The following is an 18,517-nucleotide window of genomic DNA, read 5'->3' on the forward strand; positions in this document are numbered from 1 at the left end:
GTTGTCTTGAATGTGATAGATTGTTATCATTGCTGCACTTTTATGATACACATTCAATCACCCTTAAGCACCTCTTTCATGTTGCTGAAAATCTGCATAATCATACACTGCATAACACTATCTGTTCACTCTCATGCTCAAATGCATTCACTGACTGTGTGTACAATTTCTGAAGCATGTATACTCACTCTGAACCTTCATCCACATGCTTAGCCTAGTTATTTTTGCAATCTGCTGCATCATACCTGTCAGGATTAGATTCTAGAGTGATTACTGTGTGCCATGATCATCATTTTGCCATGTTCTTTACTGCATATGTATAGTATATCTGCCACCACACATGCAGCAGCAGTTCTACACACTATTTCTTGTTAAGTTTGCCCTTTTGAACTGATATGTTTTAACCTTTCTGCATAAATTGTTGCTGCCCTGTGTCCAAAGTAGTTACTGTCATTTTGCATAGTGAACACTTTGGCAGCACAACACCTCACAGTGCACACTCTGACATCACTTAAACTGTGAATCTGCAGCAACATGGCTAATACACCAAGGAAGACCACCCCTAGAGCCAAGAGAGCTAGAGCTGTTGGAGCTTCATCATCCAGACCCCCTCCTGCACATGACCCGAGGTTTCACTCATTAGCTCATGAAGAATATTTCAGAACCAACATCCTGCGAAGGCAGATAGTGCAAGATCGTAACTTTGAGATCCAGGAGGGCACCTATACTCAATTTCAGGAGGAAATTCAGAGGAGGGCCTGGGATCTGTTTACCTCTTGTGCTGGAAATGGGTGGAAGGAGATCACCCAAGAATTTTATGCTAATGCAATGAGGGTAAAAGGAGACCAGCTAGCCCTTCGGCACACTATGGTAAGAGGTGTAGAAATTGATTTTTCTCCATCTAACATTCAGAGGGTTCTGAACATACCTCCAGTGGAAAGGAGAGCTGGACAGCTTGATTTCACTACATTCAGCTATCTAGAAGAGAAGGACTACAAGCCCATACTCCAGGCCATCTGTAAACCAGGAGAAAATTGAGAGTTTGACATGTAGCTCATGCCAAAGAATCTGACCACCAAACACCTCCTCCCACCAGCCAAGGTGTGGAGCATTTTCCTGCTAAGCTCCTTCATGCCAGTACGCCATTCCTCCACATTGGCTGTCAAAAGAGCTGAGCTTCTATATGCCATCCTCACTGGTATGCCAATCCATGTGGGAGACATTATAAGCAACTTCATCATGAGCATCTTAAGCACCAAGAGGGACTCCCTTGCTTTTCCTTCCATCATCACCATGCTCTGCCAGGATGCTGGAGTAGACATGGGTGAATATCAGCAGAGAGTCAAAGCTGCCCCTCCCATCACTACTGCTATAGTGAAAGATCTTTTCAATGCTAAGAAGAAGTCTGCTGACCTAGGTCTCTCCCTTTCTGCTGAATATAGGAAGAGAAGCCAGTTGAATCTTAGAGAACAGGTTCGGCAAATAGCACTGAGGCAGGATGCAATCCATGCTGGCCAGAAATCCATGCTGACCCTCCTGGAAACTATGTCCCTCAATATAGGAAAGAAGCTGGGCACGACATCAGAACAAATTTATGACGCCCCTACCTTCACTGCCCCTTTCCTTAGAGCAGCAGTTAACCAGGATTTACCTCCATTCACCACCACCCATGCACCTGCAACTGAGAAGGATAACAGCTCTAGTTCTTCAGAGGAGGAAGAGGAGGAAGAGGATGATGATGAGAATGATGACAATCTTTCATCCTCCAACTCAAATAAAGATCTTATATGGCTTTGCTTTTCTTTCTGTCATTTATATTTCTACAATTTCTAGCTCATTTCCCTGTATTTAGTAAATACTACTTTCATTGTAATAATCATCTTTAGTACTATTTTCCCCTTTATTTTCATGCATCACCCCTTGAACACTCTTTGACGCTTTTATATATATACTATTTGCAGTTTAAATTCTATTCTTATACTCTGTGTTGAATCCCTTGTGCGTCTTTGTGCAGAGAATGCCCTCAGTAACATCAAGAGGAGCATGAAATTGATCTCTGAGTGTGACTCTGAAAGGGGGGTGATCTCTTTGCCTCTGTTTTGCATTGTTTAGTCTGTTTTTCCTGCATAGTTCATAGATAAAATACAAAAACAACCTCTTTGTTTCTTTACTTTTTATTTTTGATGAAATTTAGTTTTCTAATTCTGATTTTATATTCTGATCGCACTTCCTATTCAACTCAATCATTCTCTGTTTTGTCAATAATTATCGTTCTTACCATACTGAACATAGTTTCCTGTAAGGTGAACTGTATTCACATGTTGCTATGAAATTATCATCTTTTACCATGGTACAGAATTGGGCCTTAAAATTCTTTTTTGTGTGCACATTACATGTACTTTTGCATTCATCTTCTAGAACTTGCCCTGTTTCTTAATTGAATATGCATTGTACAATTTTTCATCTAGATGATTGAGGCCTTCTTTGCACATATCCACCCTAGAACACCCCCCACCAAATTTCCTTTGTTCTACACTCCCTTCTTTTGCTAAACTTAGCCTGTCAACATAGTTTCCTTCCCTTAAGAGAGGTATTTCTTTTGAGTTGCGTCAAGAATGATTGCAAGAAACTAAGTTTGGGATGCTAATTGTGACTGTAGTTGCTTGAGGACAAGCAAGATCTTAAGTTTGGGGTGGTGAGCATTATACATGTCCATATTACATGTCAAAAAATAAAATGCTTGAATTTGAAGAAAAGAATGATTGCCAAAGTCCAACGAATCGAAAAAAAAATAATAATAAAATGAAGGAATGGAGGAAAAAGGAAAAGAAAAAGAAAAATACAGCAAGTCTTTTTGATAGAAAAAGAAGTTCCACATAAGGCAAAATAAAAAAAAATGAATGATGAAAGAATGCCTAAACCTCATAAATTGCATCCTTTAGTGCATTCCATTCTAGTTATTGTGCTCATTCACTCAAAAGAATTTTCATTTCTTAAAAACCCACTTGAGCTTTTGCCATTCCTTGATAAAAAATTGAACCTAACCTAACCACATTTGTGACCAACAAAGCCCTTCTGATAGGTGGTTCATTGTATCTAGGCAAAGGAGATTGAGAATATGGGCAAGCATATGGTAGGGTGAGGCAAAATGCATGAATTGAGAGAAACACTGAGCCTACAATATTAATGAGTGAGAGTGAAACACTATACTGTGAGCTGGATGATTTCTTTGCATTGTGTGGACTGCATGAAACCTTGCTGGACTTTTGTTTCGGTTTAGTGGGATTTTGCATGAAAATAGATGATATGAGTGTGATTGTTTTGTTGAATGAATCCATAATTTTGAAAATATTGAAAGTGCTAATTGGAGTCTAAGATTGGAATGGAAATCTTTGAGAAAATTTTTGGATAAATCCAACCCTTTACCTTCAATTTTCTTAAGTTTTAGTTTGCTTGAGGACAAGCAAAAGTCTAAGTTTGGGGTTGTGATGAATCCACACTTTATAGATATTTTGTTTGGTTTTTATAAAGTTTTAATAGAAAAAAATAGATTTAGAGATTGTAAATAACATTAAAATCTTATTTAGGTAGAAAACAATAACTTTCTTAATTTTTGTCTTAATTCCATTTATTTTTGTGAATATATTTTGCAATTTTGATCATTTGAATAATTGTGCAGGAAATTATAGACAAATTTTATGAATTTTTGGCTCTTTGAAAAAATATGAACTGAGAGTAACTACTATCAGATACCAGAGTAATCACTCCAGGGAGCTGGTTTCAAGGGATAGGCCAGAGTAACCACTTTTAGATATTAGATCGATTACTCCAGAAGCCCCAGACCCCAAGTGTCCTGCGCGTAAACACTCTCAGAAATGGGAGTAATCACTCCAGAGATGCCCAGAAGGAAGTGCCCTGCGCGTGTTTACTCTCAGAAATGAGAGTAATCACTCCAGAAAGGGAAAAAGCTAAAGTTGTTGCGCGTGTTTACTCTCTTATTTTACAGAGTGATCACTATAGGGCCATGTCAGACTTAGTATATATAGACTTTTAGAAATTAGGGTACGGTGATTCATTTTCCTTAGATTCTTTTGCCACTTTTGGAGCATTTTTTGCAAAGCTTAGGATTCTTGGGTGACAGCCAGGGATCCATTATAGGTTTTAATTTCCAATTTCCCTTTAATTCTCCTTCATTTTACATTAATGTTGCTTACGTTTCTACATTCCCTTCTTTCATTTGTGAAGCCCATCCATATGGAGGGCTAAATTCTCTTGTAATTCCTAGTCAACTCATATGGTTCTTGAATTCTTGAGTTTAATGGCAATATTACTCTTTCTTTCCTTGGATTTATTAACCCCAATCTCTAAATGAAATGAAATTTGCATGAGGGGAACATTGCTTAATGAACCCTAAATTACCCAATGAAATTCTAACTAAAATTGCTTAATTTTGATTAATCTTTGAGATTGCTTAATCTTAGGGATAGAGAATTGGAGCCCATTAAGATGGTTAATTTTAATTGGGATACTAAAGTTAATTTTTGCTTGTTAGATTAACTTAATTCAAGGGAAAAATAGAGGATTATTGAATCATTTGAAAGAATAGGGATAGAACTCATTGATTGACTAGGGATTACTCTTTTTAATTGATTGAATTTCATTAGTTTACATTCTGTTCTTGATTAAAATCTAGAAATTGACAAACCTCCCCCCAATTTACTTGCTTTAAAATAAATGTTTACACTTGTTCAATGTATGTTCCCAACCAAAAGTTCCTTGGAGATAACCTAGGACAACACCCTAGTATTGCATTTATATCTTGCATATTTGATGAGGATTAACGACAATCTTTGTGCATAACGAGTAGTGAAAAATCATTCCATCAACAGGCCACACACTTATTTCCTAACGAGACTCCTGACTATACCTTTGCTAAAAGGGGTTGGGTTGACATACGTGTATCTATGTTGTTGCGGCTAACAGTAGCTATCTATGCTATGAAGTCCTTAAGGGATCCCAGGGGCAATGAATATGAAAAGTGTAATGAATGTTAAAGTATGATGAATATTGTCAGGGTTGTGATTTATTATTGAGTAATCTATAATATTTTATACTTGTTAAATGTTAATTGAAGGATTATTTGGTATTGGAATATAATTATATGGAGTTTGAAATTTAAGAAAAAAAAAGTGAACAGTACTGTATGAACAGTGTCAGATGAACAGTAAAACTGCCTATTGACAGTGCAAACCGCGTACAAACAGTAAAAACTGCGTATGTACAGTGACCGCTGACGTCATTAGTGACATCATCCTGACGTCATGGCTGATGTCACATACGCGTGCAATGCATGTACAGTATGCATGCACAGTGTTTCCAGCATGAATAGTATCCTGAACAGTGTTTCCGACGTGAACAGTAAGGCGGTGAACAGTGTTTCCGACGATGAACAGTAAATTCCAATGGTGAACAGTAAATTACAAAAATTTTCTATAAAAAGGGGGCTTCACACGAAATTTTCATTCCTTTACTCATATCCAAGGTTCTCAAAGGTTCTAAGGCCATATATCACCATTTTCTCTCATATTAGACCCTCCCAAACTTAGATTTCTCATCAGATCTGAGATTCTATGTCTATTCTGAGGGATTTGAAGTATTTTTCTTTAAGTTTGAAGCTAGATTTACCGTTCGTTTCTCTTCTTCTTCTCTTTCTCATAGAAGTTCATGGTGTTCTTAGGAGAAACTCCGTTCTAAAGCCAAATCTTCGGTGAATCTTGCTATAAAACAAGTAATATTCAATAGATCTAGTGTGAATCATCGTTCTGAGGTAAGGGGAGTTTACTTTAACCTATGAACTACATTTTGAATAGTTTAATATGCTATTTCAAGATGCTTTGATATGATTTTGTTAGATCTATTGAATAAAAGCTATTTTCTAAGCTTAGCTGCTGTTAATTGATTTAAAATGCTGAGATTTTGGCTGATCTATCTTAAACATGCCTTAGCTGAGCTGTTAAAATAAGTTTAGCAGTGTGCATCATTATAGAGCCGAGTTACATGTTTAGGTCGGTAGACGTGTAACGGTAAGTTCATGCTGAGCTGTTGTGCTGTGCTGTCTGGATCCAGATACTGAAATGGGTCGCTCCTGGACCGGCTCGGTTCCTTCTAGATTACTTAGGCTGTGAAACCAGTTGGAAACCGTTTTCATGCTGTGCATTAGATGGGCTAAAAATGCATAAGGTCATTGCTATAAGAAATATTTTACTCTATATATATGATTTTATTTTATGTTTGGTAAGCTCACCTTTGCATTTCTTTCTATGTTGTTGTGTGCGTCTGTACTGCGATGATCGTACAGTGGTACGTGAGCAAATGTAGCAAGTGTTGCATCTACTTCACAGGCTGAGGGCGAGTGAAGAAATGTTAGAAGCTAGAGTCAAGTAATATTGCATCAAAGTCCTTTTTCCTTATATTTTGAGACCTTATGTAGAGGGAGCTACGTAGTATAATTTTGGGTATTTTGAATATTATGAACTAAATGTAATATTATGTTGTTTTATTGGATATTTGTTGTAAGAAACTTTGTTTTATTTTGAATGAGAAGTGAATTTTATACTTATATTCTCTATTATTTATTTATCTTAAATAAGTTTGTGATGTAGAAACAATGTTCTCGGTTCCTTATAAAAGGGGTCGTGACATTTTAGTGGTATCAGAGCATGGTCTAGGTAAACCTACGGGGTGAGGTTGTTAGGCGTCAGTTGTGCATATTAGACATGTGAATTTTAGTTGTGAATCATATATCATAATTTCTAATCATCAGGTTATGAGGGAACGAGCTTGATCACCTTGGTTCTCAGACACGACAGATGTAAGAAATTTGGTATATGATACTTGGGTGAGCTATAGGCGATTCATGCTGCATGAATAATAGGTTGTTAAGCTATGCTGTAAATGATTGCGGAGATAAGTGTGTTTGCTATGCTATGTGAATGCTGATATGATGTTATGCTCAGTGCTAAATTGATTAAATTGTTATTATATACTACACATGAATATATCACTGTAAGTTGAATCTGTGAATATAGCTATATAGTGGTATTGCTGAATGTGTTAAACGTTAGTAATCTAAGCTAGTCTATATATTAGGATGGCTAGACCGAGAAGATCTACTGCAAACCCTCCTCCTCCTGCTGACGTGAACCAAATGGCTCACACCATGGAGGCCATGGCAGCCACTGTGAGGCAGAGTCTAGATATGATTCAGTAGCAGCAAGCTGCAAACCAAGCCGCTACTGCAGCATAGGCAGCAGCAGCTGCTGCCTCAGCTGCACCTCCTCCTGAATACCAAGGGTTGTCAGAGTTCAGGAAGAATGATCCTCCTCAATTCACGGGGATGGATGGACTAGATGCTGTTGAACTCTGGATTAGGGAGATCGAGAAGATCTTCCTAACTATGGGTTACGCCAAGGAGAGGAAGGTGTTATATGCTACTTATATGCTGACAGGGGATGCAGAGATGTGGTGGCATGGAGCTCGTGCTATGTTGGAGGCCCGAGGTGAAGTTATCACTTAGGCTGTACTTAGAAGTAGTTTTCTGGGAAAGTTTTTCCCTTCTCATGTTCGTGCTGCCAAAGAGCAGGAGTTTCTAAACTTGGTGCAAGGAAACTCATCAGTCTATGAGTATGCAATACAGTTTGAGTGGCTCTACAGATTTTATTCTCACCCGACCTCGGAGGAGTGGAGATGTCAGAGGTTTTCAGACGAGCTGAGAACTGACATAAAGAGGATTTTGATCCCACTCAGGATCACGAAATTTGCTGACTTGGTAGATCAAGCCACCATTATAGAGAGTCTTAATGTAGAGGATGTTGGTGGAGTTGGGAAGGCTCCATCTAGTAGAGCTACTACTAGCTATGGTAATGGAAGTAAGGGTGCTAAGAAGGGCCTTTACAGTGGGTCGCTACGCCAACAGCAGTCTCGACCATCTCAGTCGAGAGAATCGGCAGCATCAGCCCTGGTGCCAGTAAAGACTGCTACTTCTGCATTTCAGCCTAGAGGAGCAACTTCTTCCACTCCTAGAGCCTCAGTGCTGCAGATTGTTAGATGTTTCAGGTGTGGTGGGCCACACTACCTGAGCCAGTGCCCACAAACTGATGTCAGAGTTTGCTTCTCGTGTGAACAGTCAGGGCATCTTGTTAGGGACTGTCCTGCGCCTAATGGGGTAGTTTCATCTTCTGCTAGCGCCTTGCACGCTGTTAGGCCTAAAGCGACTAGGGCTCCGACGACAACCAGATCGAGAGTAGAGGGACGTGTATTCACTACTTCTGCATCAGAGGCAGCTCAGGCGGCAGACCTCGTTCAGGGGACAGTGGTAGTGGCAGGTACTTCTCTTTCTGTATTGTTTGATTCTGGAGCCACGCACTTTTTTATTGTAGACATTTGTGTGAGAAACTTAGGGTTACTGTTGAGCGATCTAGGATGTGAATTGGTAGTGTCGACACCTACTTTAAGTTCGATTAAGACTTCAACGGTTTGTGTTAAGTGTCCTATAGTAATTGAGGGACAAAAGTACAAAGTAAATCTTATTTGTATGCCGATGTCAGGGTTAGATGTAATCCTGGGTATGGATTGGCTAACTGCCAATCGTGTGCTAATTGATTGTGGCCAGAGGTGTTTAATCTTTCCTAAGCAGCAAGGCTGTGTAGAATTGATTTATACTCGCCAAGTAGAAACATCCTTAGGTGAGGGAGTATCTTGTTTTGTTTTGTTGGGAGTTATGAATGCAGAAGTGGAGCAAAACCTTCAGTCAATACCAGTAGTACGGGAATTCCCTGAGATTTTCCCAGAGGATATTCCTAGAATACCTCCACGTAGAGAGGTGGAGTTTTCTATAGATTTGATTCCTGGAGCTGAGCCAGTGTCTATAGCACCTTACAGAATGACGCCAAAAGAGTTGATGGAGCTTAAGGAGCAGATCGAGGACCTAATTCGGAAACAGATGATTAGGCCGAGTGTATTGCCTTAGGGAGCACCAGTTCTCTTGGTACAAAAAGAAAGATGGAAGTTCTAGATTATGTGTTGATTATCGCAAGTTGAATAAGTTGACAATTAAGAATAAGTACTCATTGCCGCGAATCGATGATTTGATGGACCAGCTGAGAGGTGCTAAGGTATTCTTTAAGATTGATTTGAAGACTAGGTACCATCAGATCCGAGTGAAGGATGAAGATATTCCTAAGACTGCTTTCCGCACTAGATATGGCCACTATGAGTATATAGTGATGCCCTTTGAGTCACAAATGCTCCAGCTGTGTTTATGGACTACATGAATCGGATCTTTAGACATTTTTTGGATCAATTTGTGGTAGTCTTTATTGATGATATTTTGATTTATTCTAGTTCATCAAAGGAACATGCAGAACATTTGAGGACTGTACTTAGTATTTTAAGAGAGAAACAGTTGTATGCTAAATTGTCTAAGTGTGAGTTTTGGCTAGAAGAAGTGAAGTTCCTTGGTCATGTTATTTCGGCTAAAGGAATTGCAGTTGATCCTTTCAAAGTTGAAGCAATGTTGCAGTGGGAAAGGCTGAAGACTGATGAATCCACTTTTTATTATATTTTTACTTGCCTTTTTTATGCTTCTTGATAGAAAAAATGGACTTAGATAGTGAAAATAATATAGAAATCACATTTTGAATAAATATCATAGGTTTATTAATTTTTGGTTAATTTGCATTTAAATACATAGATATAGATTGCAATTTTAATTATCTTGATGATTTTGCAGAATGCCCAAGTTAAATTTGAGAAATCTTGGTCCTTGGATGAAAGTTGCCCACAAAGTAGCCACTTTGAGGAGCAAAAGTGGCAACTCCAGAAGCTCCAGGGACGCCAATTTTGAAGCATGATGCGCGTGGTCACTATGGGCTCTCAAAGTGGCTACGCGCATCCAAAGTAGCTACTTTCAAGACCAAAAGTGGCAACTTCAGAAGCTCCAGGACGCTGATTTTGAAGCCTTCCTGCGCGTGGTTACTATGGGCTCTCAAAGTAGCTACGCGCACCAAAGTAGCTACTTTCAGCACAAATAGTAGCAACTCCAGAGAAGCGGCATTCCTTCCATTCTGCGCGTGGACACTTTCAAGGCCCAAAGTGGACACTTTCAAAGGCAAAAGTGGACACTTTGGTGACATGTCATCCACTATAAATAGATTTTAGGAATTAGGGTACGGGACTTTTGACACTTTACACATTTTTCCTTTGCCAAATTGGGATAATTGCTTACGACATTGGAGTCTTGGGTGACAGCCAAGGGTCCTCTATAGGTTTTAATTTCCAATTTCTCCTTTGATTTTTGTTAAGTTTACATTAATGATGTTTACGTTCTTGCATTTCTTTCTCTCATTTGTGAAGCCCATCCATATGGAGGGCTAAACTTTCTTGTAATTCCTAGTCAATGCACATGAATCTTGAATTCTTGGGATTAATTGCAATACAAATCTTTCTTTCCTTGAATTTATTAACCCCAATCTCTGAATGAAATGGAATTTGCATGAAGGGAACATTGCTTAATGAACCCTAATTTACTTAACGAAATTCTAATTCAAAATTGCTTAATTTTGATTAATCCTTGAGGTTGCTTAATCTTTGGGATAGAGATTGGAGCCCATTAAGATGCTTAATTTTAATTGGGATGTTAAAGTTAGTCTTCGCTTGTTAGATTAACTTAATTCAAGGGGAAAAAAGGGGATTATTGAATCATTAGAAAGAATAATGATAGAACTCATTGCTTGACTAGGGATTACTCTTTTTAATTGATTGAATTTCATTAAATTTACACTTTGCTCTTGATTAAAATCTGGAAATTGACAAACCTCCCCCCAATTTACTTGCTTTAAAATACATGTTTACACTTGTTCGATGTATGTTCCCAACCAAAAATTCCTTGGAGACGACCTAGGATAACACCCTAGTACTGCATTCATTTCTTTGCATATTTGATGAGGATTAATGACAATCTTTTGCATGACGAGTAGTAAAAATCGTTTCATCAAATTGGCGCCGTTGCCAGGGAATTTTTGGTACTGAACTTATGTTGAACATGATTGGTGCTCTGTTTTTGTGTTTTGCATGTTAGTACGTTTGTTTCATTTTGAGTGTTTGTATTGTGTTGATAGTCATACGAATTTTATGGTCTATTTCTACATTATCATTGCATGATTTTCTGCATCATTCCCTTCATTCTAGTGCCACAATTTTTCAATTACTCACTTTCAATTTTCTGCACTCATTTTACTGCATATTTCTCTGTTTTTCTGCACTTTTTGCTGCATAATTCTGCAGAATTCTGCAAAGAAATTTTAAATTGTTCTTGTCATTTCATTTACTCAATTTGCTTTCAATTTAGTTAGTTGATATCTAGTGCATGACCCGATCAAACCCTTGAGATTTGTATCCATTAGACCAGGAGATTGATAGGACTTTTTATAGGAACCTTAGGACACATAGGGATCACTCTGAACACTCTGAATCATTATCATCACCTACTGCATCTTTGTAATCTGTGACACCAAATTCTATTTACTCTTCTCCATTTTCACTTAACTCTAGTTTTGGAGCAATGGCAGGTGACGAGAGGACTCTTAAGGAGCTAGCTGCACCGGATGTCACATACCAAACATTGTGCATCCAATATCCAGATGTAGATGCCCCTTTTGTTTTAAAAACTGGATTAATTCACCTTCTACCTAAATTCCATGGTTTTGCAGGTGAAGACCCTCACAAACACTTGAAGGAGTTTCATATTGTTTGCTCCACCATGCGACCTCAAGGTGTCCCAGAGGAGCATGTCAAATTGAAGGCCTTCCCTTTCTCATTAATGGACACTGCAAAGGACTGGTTGTACTACCTTCCACCGGGATCAATAACAAGTTGGGACAACCTCAAAAGACTCTTTCTAGAGAAGTTCTTTCCGGCCTCCCGAGCTGCATCCATAAGAAAGGAGATTTGTGGAATTAGGCAGCTAGAAAGAGAAACTCTATGAATACTGGGAGAGGTTTAAAAGACTATGTGTAAGCTGCCCCCAACACCAAATTAGCGATCAATTGCTGATCCAGTACTTCTATGAGGGATTACACCCAATGGATAGGAGTATGATCGATGCAGCGAGTGGAGGAGCTTTGGTAAACAAGACCCCTGTGGCAGCCAGGAACTTGATAGAAAACATGGCTGCCAACTCCCAACAATTTGCAACTAGACAGAATTCTTGTGTTACTAGAGGTGTGCATGAAGTTCAAGCTACAGAACCAAACAAATTGGAGCACAAGATTGATGAGCTAGCCTCCATGGTAAAGCAATTAGCTGCAATGCAAAAGAGTGCTATCTCTGCAACACCTCCACCACCAGTTCCAGCTACACTTTGTGGAATATGCTCAGTTGCAGATCATTATACAGACAGCTGCCCCACATTGCAGGAGTCAGATACTCCTGAAGGTAACCCCCAGGCCTATGCTGCAAATATTTACACTAACAAATTTCCTTTTCAGCAGCAACAGCAACAACCAAACTGGGATCTTTCTTCAAACCGGTACAACCCGGGCTGGAGAAATCATCCAACCTTGAGGTGGGGAGGAAATTCCAACCAGCAAAATCAGCAAAGCAACAATTACCAAGCTGGTCAAGGTAGGCCACATCAGCCACGCCAATGGAATGATCAACAACATGGGCAACAACCTCACCAACAGCAGCAAGCATCCTCATCCCAAGCCTCTTCTTGTCAGAAAATGAGCCATCATTGGAGGAGCTTGTGAAGCAAATGGCCATGAGCAACATTAATTTTCAACAGCGCACAGAGGCCAGTATCAGAACAATTGAGAACCAGATGGGACAGTTGGCTTCCTCTATAAATCAAATTCAGTCCCAAGGTTCAGGCGACCTCCCAGCACAGACAGTCACAAACCCAAAGAATGTCAGTGCAATTACTCTGCGGTCTGGGAAGGTAATGCAAGAGCCTGAAATGCCTAGGGAGAAGGTGATCCCAAGCCCCTTGGTTGATGAAAGGGAGGAAGAAAATGCACCCACCACTCAAGAAGTGGTAGAAGAAGCTGAAAGGGCAATTCCACCACCTTTCCCTCAAAGGGTTATGATTGCCAAACCAAGTAAGAAAGCTGAGGAGAGTGACAAAGAAATCTTGGACACTTTCAGAAAAGTTGAGGTAAACATACCCTTGCTGGAGGCAATTAAACAAATACCCAAGTACGCCAAGTTCTTGAAAGATTTATGTACACATAGAAGGCGTCTGAAGGGTAATGAAAGAATCAACATGGGTAGGAATGTTTCTGCACTTTTTGAGAAACAAAGAACCACAATGCCTGAGAAGTGTAAAGACCCAGGAACATTTACTATTCCATGCATCATTGGTAATAATAGGATAGACAATGCAATGCTAGATCTAGGAGCATCCATTAATGTTATGCCATTGTCTATTTTTTCTTCTCTATCTCTTGGTCCCTTGCAGCCCACAGGTGTAGTGATTCAGTTGGCCAATAGAAGCACAACACACCCAGCTGGACTTGTTGAAGATGTGTTGGTGAAGGTGAATGACCTCATATTTCCAGCTGACTTCTACATCCTTGACATGCAAGAAGAAGAGTCACTCAAAAATTCTGCACCTATCATTTTGGGAAGACCGTTCTTGAAGACTGCAAGAACGAAGATTGATGTACATGCCGGTTCACTCACCATGGAATTTGGGGATAACATTGTGCGCTTCAACATATTGGATGCCATGAAACATCCGATTGAAGAACATTCTGTCTTCCATATTGATGTATTTGATGCATTAGTGGATGAGAGCTGGACCGAAATTTTGAGAAACTCTTTTCTTAACTTTTCCCATTGTGTAGATGCTTTTGTTTGTGAATCATATGAAAATTCTTTGTATGATACTTATGCTGAAAATTCTGATTATTTGAATGAAAGCTCTGAAATTTTTAATGTTGATGAAATTGATGATTCCATAGGGGTAGAATGTAAAGTATTGGATGTAGCAAATACAGTTGAATCTAACCCCTTTGATTTGAATGTTGCAGAAATTTTGTCAAATGAAAAGGCTAAATCACTTCCATCTATAGAGCAACCTCCCACATTAGAGTTAAAGCCTTTACCGGAGCATTTGAAATATGTCTATTTGGAACCAAATGAAAAGCTCCCAGTTATCATCTCCACCAAGCTTGATAGTGATCAAGAGGAGAAGTTGCTAGAAGTGATAAAAAAGCACAAAAGAGCCATTGGGTGGACACTTGCTGATATACCAGGAATTAGTCCCTCCATGTGCATGCATAGAATTTTGTTAGAAGAAGATGCTAAACCGGTGAGACAACCTCAAAGGAGGGTGAATCCCATCATCCTAGATGTGGTGAAGAAGGAGGTCACCAAGTTGCTTCAAGCTGGGATCATTTACCCAATCTCTGATAGCACTTGGGTTAGCCCTGTGCAAGTGGTCCCAAAGAAATCTGGACTTACAGTGGTCAGGAATGAGAAGAATGAAATGATACCCACCAGAGTCCAGAACAGCTGGAGAGTCTGCATAGACTACCGGCGGCTGAACCAGGCCACAAGGAAGGACCATTTTCCATTACCTTTCATTGATCAAATGCTTGAAAGATTGGCAGGTAAATCCCACTATTGCTTTCTAGATGGTTACTCTGGTTATTTTCAAATTTGTATTGCCCCTCAAGACCAGGAGAAAACCACATTTACATGTCCCTTTGGCACCTTCGCTTATCGAAGAATGCCTTTTGGCCTATGTAATGCTCCTGGCACATTCCAGAGATGCATGTTGAGTATTTTTTCTGATTTAGTGGAGCATTGCATAGAGGTATTCATGGATGATATCACAGTTTATGGCACCTCCTTTTATGCATGTTTAGTCAATTTAGAAAAAGTCTTGAAGAGGTGTATTGAAACTAACCTTGTACTTAACTTTGAGAAATGTCATTTCATGGTAGAGCAGGGTGTAGTTCTAGGACACATAATCTCTGAAAAAGGTATTGAGGTTGATCCTGCAAAATTGGATGTTATTTCACACCTTCCTTACCCCTCATGCGTGAGGGAGGTTCGTTCTTTTTTGGGCCATGCAGGATTTTACAGGAGGTTTATCCAGAATTTTTCCAAGATTGCAATTCCTCTTTCAAAGCTGCTGCAAAAAGATGTTGAATTCGACTTTGATGAGGACTGCAAGGAGGCTTTCAACTTCCTTAAAAAAGCCTTAACCACCACACCAATCATCCAACCTCCAGATTGGTCAATACCCTTTGAGCTGATGTGTGATGCCTCAAATTATGCAGTGGGAGCTGTCCTTGCACAGCGGGTTGGTAAGGTCCCTCATGTCATTTATTATGCTTCTAGGACCTTAGACACTGCACAATCCAATTACACCACAACTGAAAAGGAATTGTTGGCCATCGTATTTGCATTAGATAAATTTAGATCATATATGTTAGGGTCAAAAGTTGTGGTGTTCACTGATCATTCTGCTTTGAAGTTTTTGCTAAAAAAGACAGATTCTAAACCCAGGCTGATAAGATGGATGCTCTTACTTCAAGAATTTGACTTGGAGATTAAAGATAGAAGTGGAGCACAAAACTTGGTAGCAGACCACTTAAGCAGAATAGAGGGAGTCCCTGAACTCATTCCCCTCAAGGATGATTTTCCTGATGAACAACTCTTAGAGTTGTGCACATCACATGTACCTTGGTATGCTGATTTGGTTAATTTTTTGGTTTCAGGAATTTTCCCTATAAATGCATCAAAAATTCAAAGGGACAAAATTAAGAGCGATGCCAAACATTATGTGTGGGACGACCCTTACTTATGGAAGTTCTGTAATGATCAAGTGATCAGAAGATGCGTCCCTGATGAGGAAATCCCATCCATACTGCAGTTTTGCCACAATTCGGTTGTGGGAGGACACCTTGAACCTCAAAGAATAGCAAGAAAGGTGTTGGACTCAGGATTATACTGGCCCTCCATTTTCAAGGACTCTTGGCGAACATATTCTGTCTGTGAGAGTTGCCAGAGGTCAGGAGGAATGATCACCAGGAGACAGGAAATGCCTCAGCAACCTATCCTATATTGTGACATCTTTGATGTCTGGGGTATTGACTTCATGGGTCCCTTTCCCTCTTCCTTTGGTTTCTTATACATTTTACTTGCTGTTGACTATGTTTCAAAATGGGTAGAAGCTAAAGCTACCAAGACTAATGATGCTAGAGTTGTTGCAGAATTTGTTCGCTCCAACCTATTTTGCAGGTTTGGCATCCCAGGTACCATCATTAGTGACCAAGGGAGTCATTTTTGCAACAAGACAATGGAGGTCCTGCTGAGAAAATATGGAGTTCTGCACAAAGTTTCCACAGCCTACCACCCGCAAACGAATGGCCAAGCAGAACTTTCCAACAGAGAAATAAAGAAAATACTTGAAAGAGTTGTACAGCCCCACAGAAAAGATTGGAGTCGCAGGCTAGATGATGCCTTGTGGGCACACAGAACTGCATTCAAAGCACCCTTGGGCATGTCTCCTTACAGAATAATCTTTGGCAAGGCTTGCCATTTACCAGTAGAAATAGAGCACAAGGCATACTGGGCAGTGAAGGCTTGTAATATGCACTATGACTCAGCTGGAGAGCAAAGAAAGCTTCAATTACAAGAGTTGGAAGAGTTACGTCTAGAGGCATATGAAAATTCCAGAATTTATAAGGAGAGAACCAAGAGATACCATGACAAGTTGATAGCCAGGAAAGAATTTTGTGTTGGTCAAAAAGTGCTCTTGTTCAACTCCCGCCTCAAATTCATGCCTGGAAAGCTTCGCTCAAGGTGGATTGGTCCATTTATAGTCACACAGGTGTTTCCTAATGGTGCAGTGGAAATCAAGAGTGAATCCACTACCAAATGTTTCACAGTGAATGGACATCGCCTGAAGCATTTTTTAGAGAACTCAGTTCCTGTGGAGGAGATTGAAGAGATGGATGTGTATTGCCCCATCATTACCTCCAACCAAGACCCTTGCCATGAGTAAATCACTTCACACGTCAAGCTAATGACGTTAAAGAAGCGCTTTGTGAGAAGCAACTCACAAGTGGATAAGCAATTTTGTCTTTTCATTATTTCTCCTTTGCATTCTTTCAATTACATTTTTGTCTTCATTTGAGGTGTAATGAGCTAAGCAATTTCTGATATGCTTCAATTTTGTGTAAATAATTCTTTGTGGATGCACAATTTTGTAGGAATTCTAGCAGCAGCACCACTTTGGGCACTCATTCTTGCTAGATGGAATTCATCCTTCATGAAAGTGGCCACTCTCGTAGGCTATAGTGGCTACTTTGGCTCAAGGTAAGCAACTCCTTCTCTGTAGTTCCCACTTTTAAGAGTGGGAGTGACCACTTTGGCGCCCAGGAGCTCAATCATGATGCGCGTGGTTACTACGGGCTCTCAAAGTAACCACGCGCAATTCTCTTTGCAAAGATGCCTCTCTGGAGTTCCCACTTTGGAGCTTCAAAGTAGCCACGCGCAAATCATTTTGCATTGTAGCCTTCTCTGGAGTTCCCACTTTGGAGAACCAAAGTAGCCACGCGCAAATCTCCACAAAAGATGCCTCTCTGGAGTTCCCACTTTGGAGCTTCAAAGTAGCCACGCGCAAATGGCATGCCTCACACCCTCACTGTAGTTGTCACTTTCTTGGATGAAAGTGGCTACGCGCAATTTGGAACCAAATTTTAGCTTTTTAGGTGCCCCACGTTACTTGTTTAGAGTAGGCACGTACACCATTTGCACTATTCCCCTTTGGCCCAACCCATAGTAGGCACTAATTCCCTTCAAAGTGAACACGCTCACTATTTCACACACGCTCCTCCCATTCACGACGCATTCACATCGCCCAACACCCAACACGCACCATTTTCACTCACACCCACTCACTCCTAAGCCCAAAACGCACCTTCCCTCACCACACCCAAGGCTTCAAACAAGGTAATTCTCTCAATTTCTCTCCATTTATGGTTAGGGTTCATAGATTCCCCAATTTGGGGCTTTTCAATTTTACTTGTTTTTTCTTGAAATTGAGGTGTAATTCTTGTATAATTGAGCATTCTTACTTGAATTAGAGAGGGAGAGGTCACTAAACTACACCCAAAGGGGCGTATTAATCCCATTCGAGTGAGCGTTCCCACTTTTGGCCCCAATAGTGGCCACGCCCACTTCCTCTTTGCCATGACTCTCATTTGTTGTTTTTGTTATGCTCCCCTCCCTCATTTTTATGCTCTAAACATGCCAATAATGCTTTTAAACTTCTTGTTCATGTGTGTTAATGCCTAAATTTGGTTCGTGCCTATTTCCATTTAGTTGTGACCCCTCCATTTTGCTGTTTTGCTTTTCAATCCCATGCCATTTTACTTTTGCTGCACTTGATTCTCATGCATATTACAAAATTAACCATAATTGTTGCTCTTTCTGGGTGTTG

General features: G+C 39.9%; 2 pseudogenes; both read left to right on the forward strand.

Moving 5' to 3' along the window:
- Positions 1 to 7,150: 7,150 nt before the first annotated feature.
- Positions 7,151 to 11,220, forward strand: LOC113871545 (annotated as a pseudogene).
- Positions 11,221 to 11,725: 505 nt separating this feature from the next.
- On the forward strand, positions 11,726 to 13,849 carry LOC113873877 (annotated as a pseudogene).
- The last annotated feature ends 4,668 nt before the right edge of the window (positions 13,850 to 18,517 follow it).

The sequence above is a fragment of the Abrus precatorius genome, unplaced genomic scaffold (assembly GCF_003935025.1).
Source record: "Abrus precatorius isolate BTA unplaced genomic scaffold, Abrus_2018 Scaffold7, whole genome shotgun sequence".
Lineage (NCBI taxonomy): Eukaryota > Viridiplantae > Streptophyta > Magnoliopsida > Fabales > Fabaceae > Abrus > Abrus precatorius.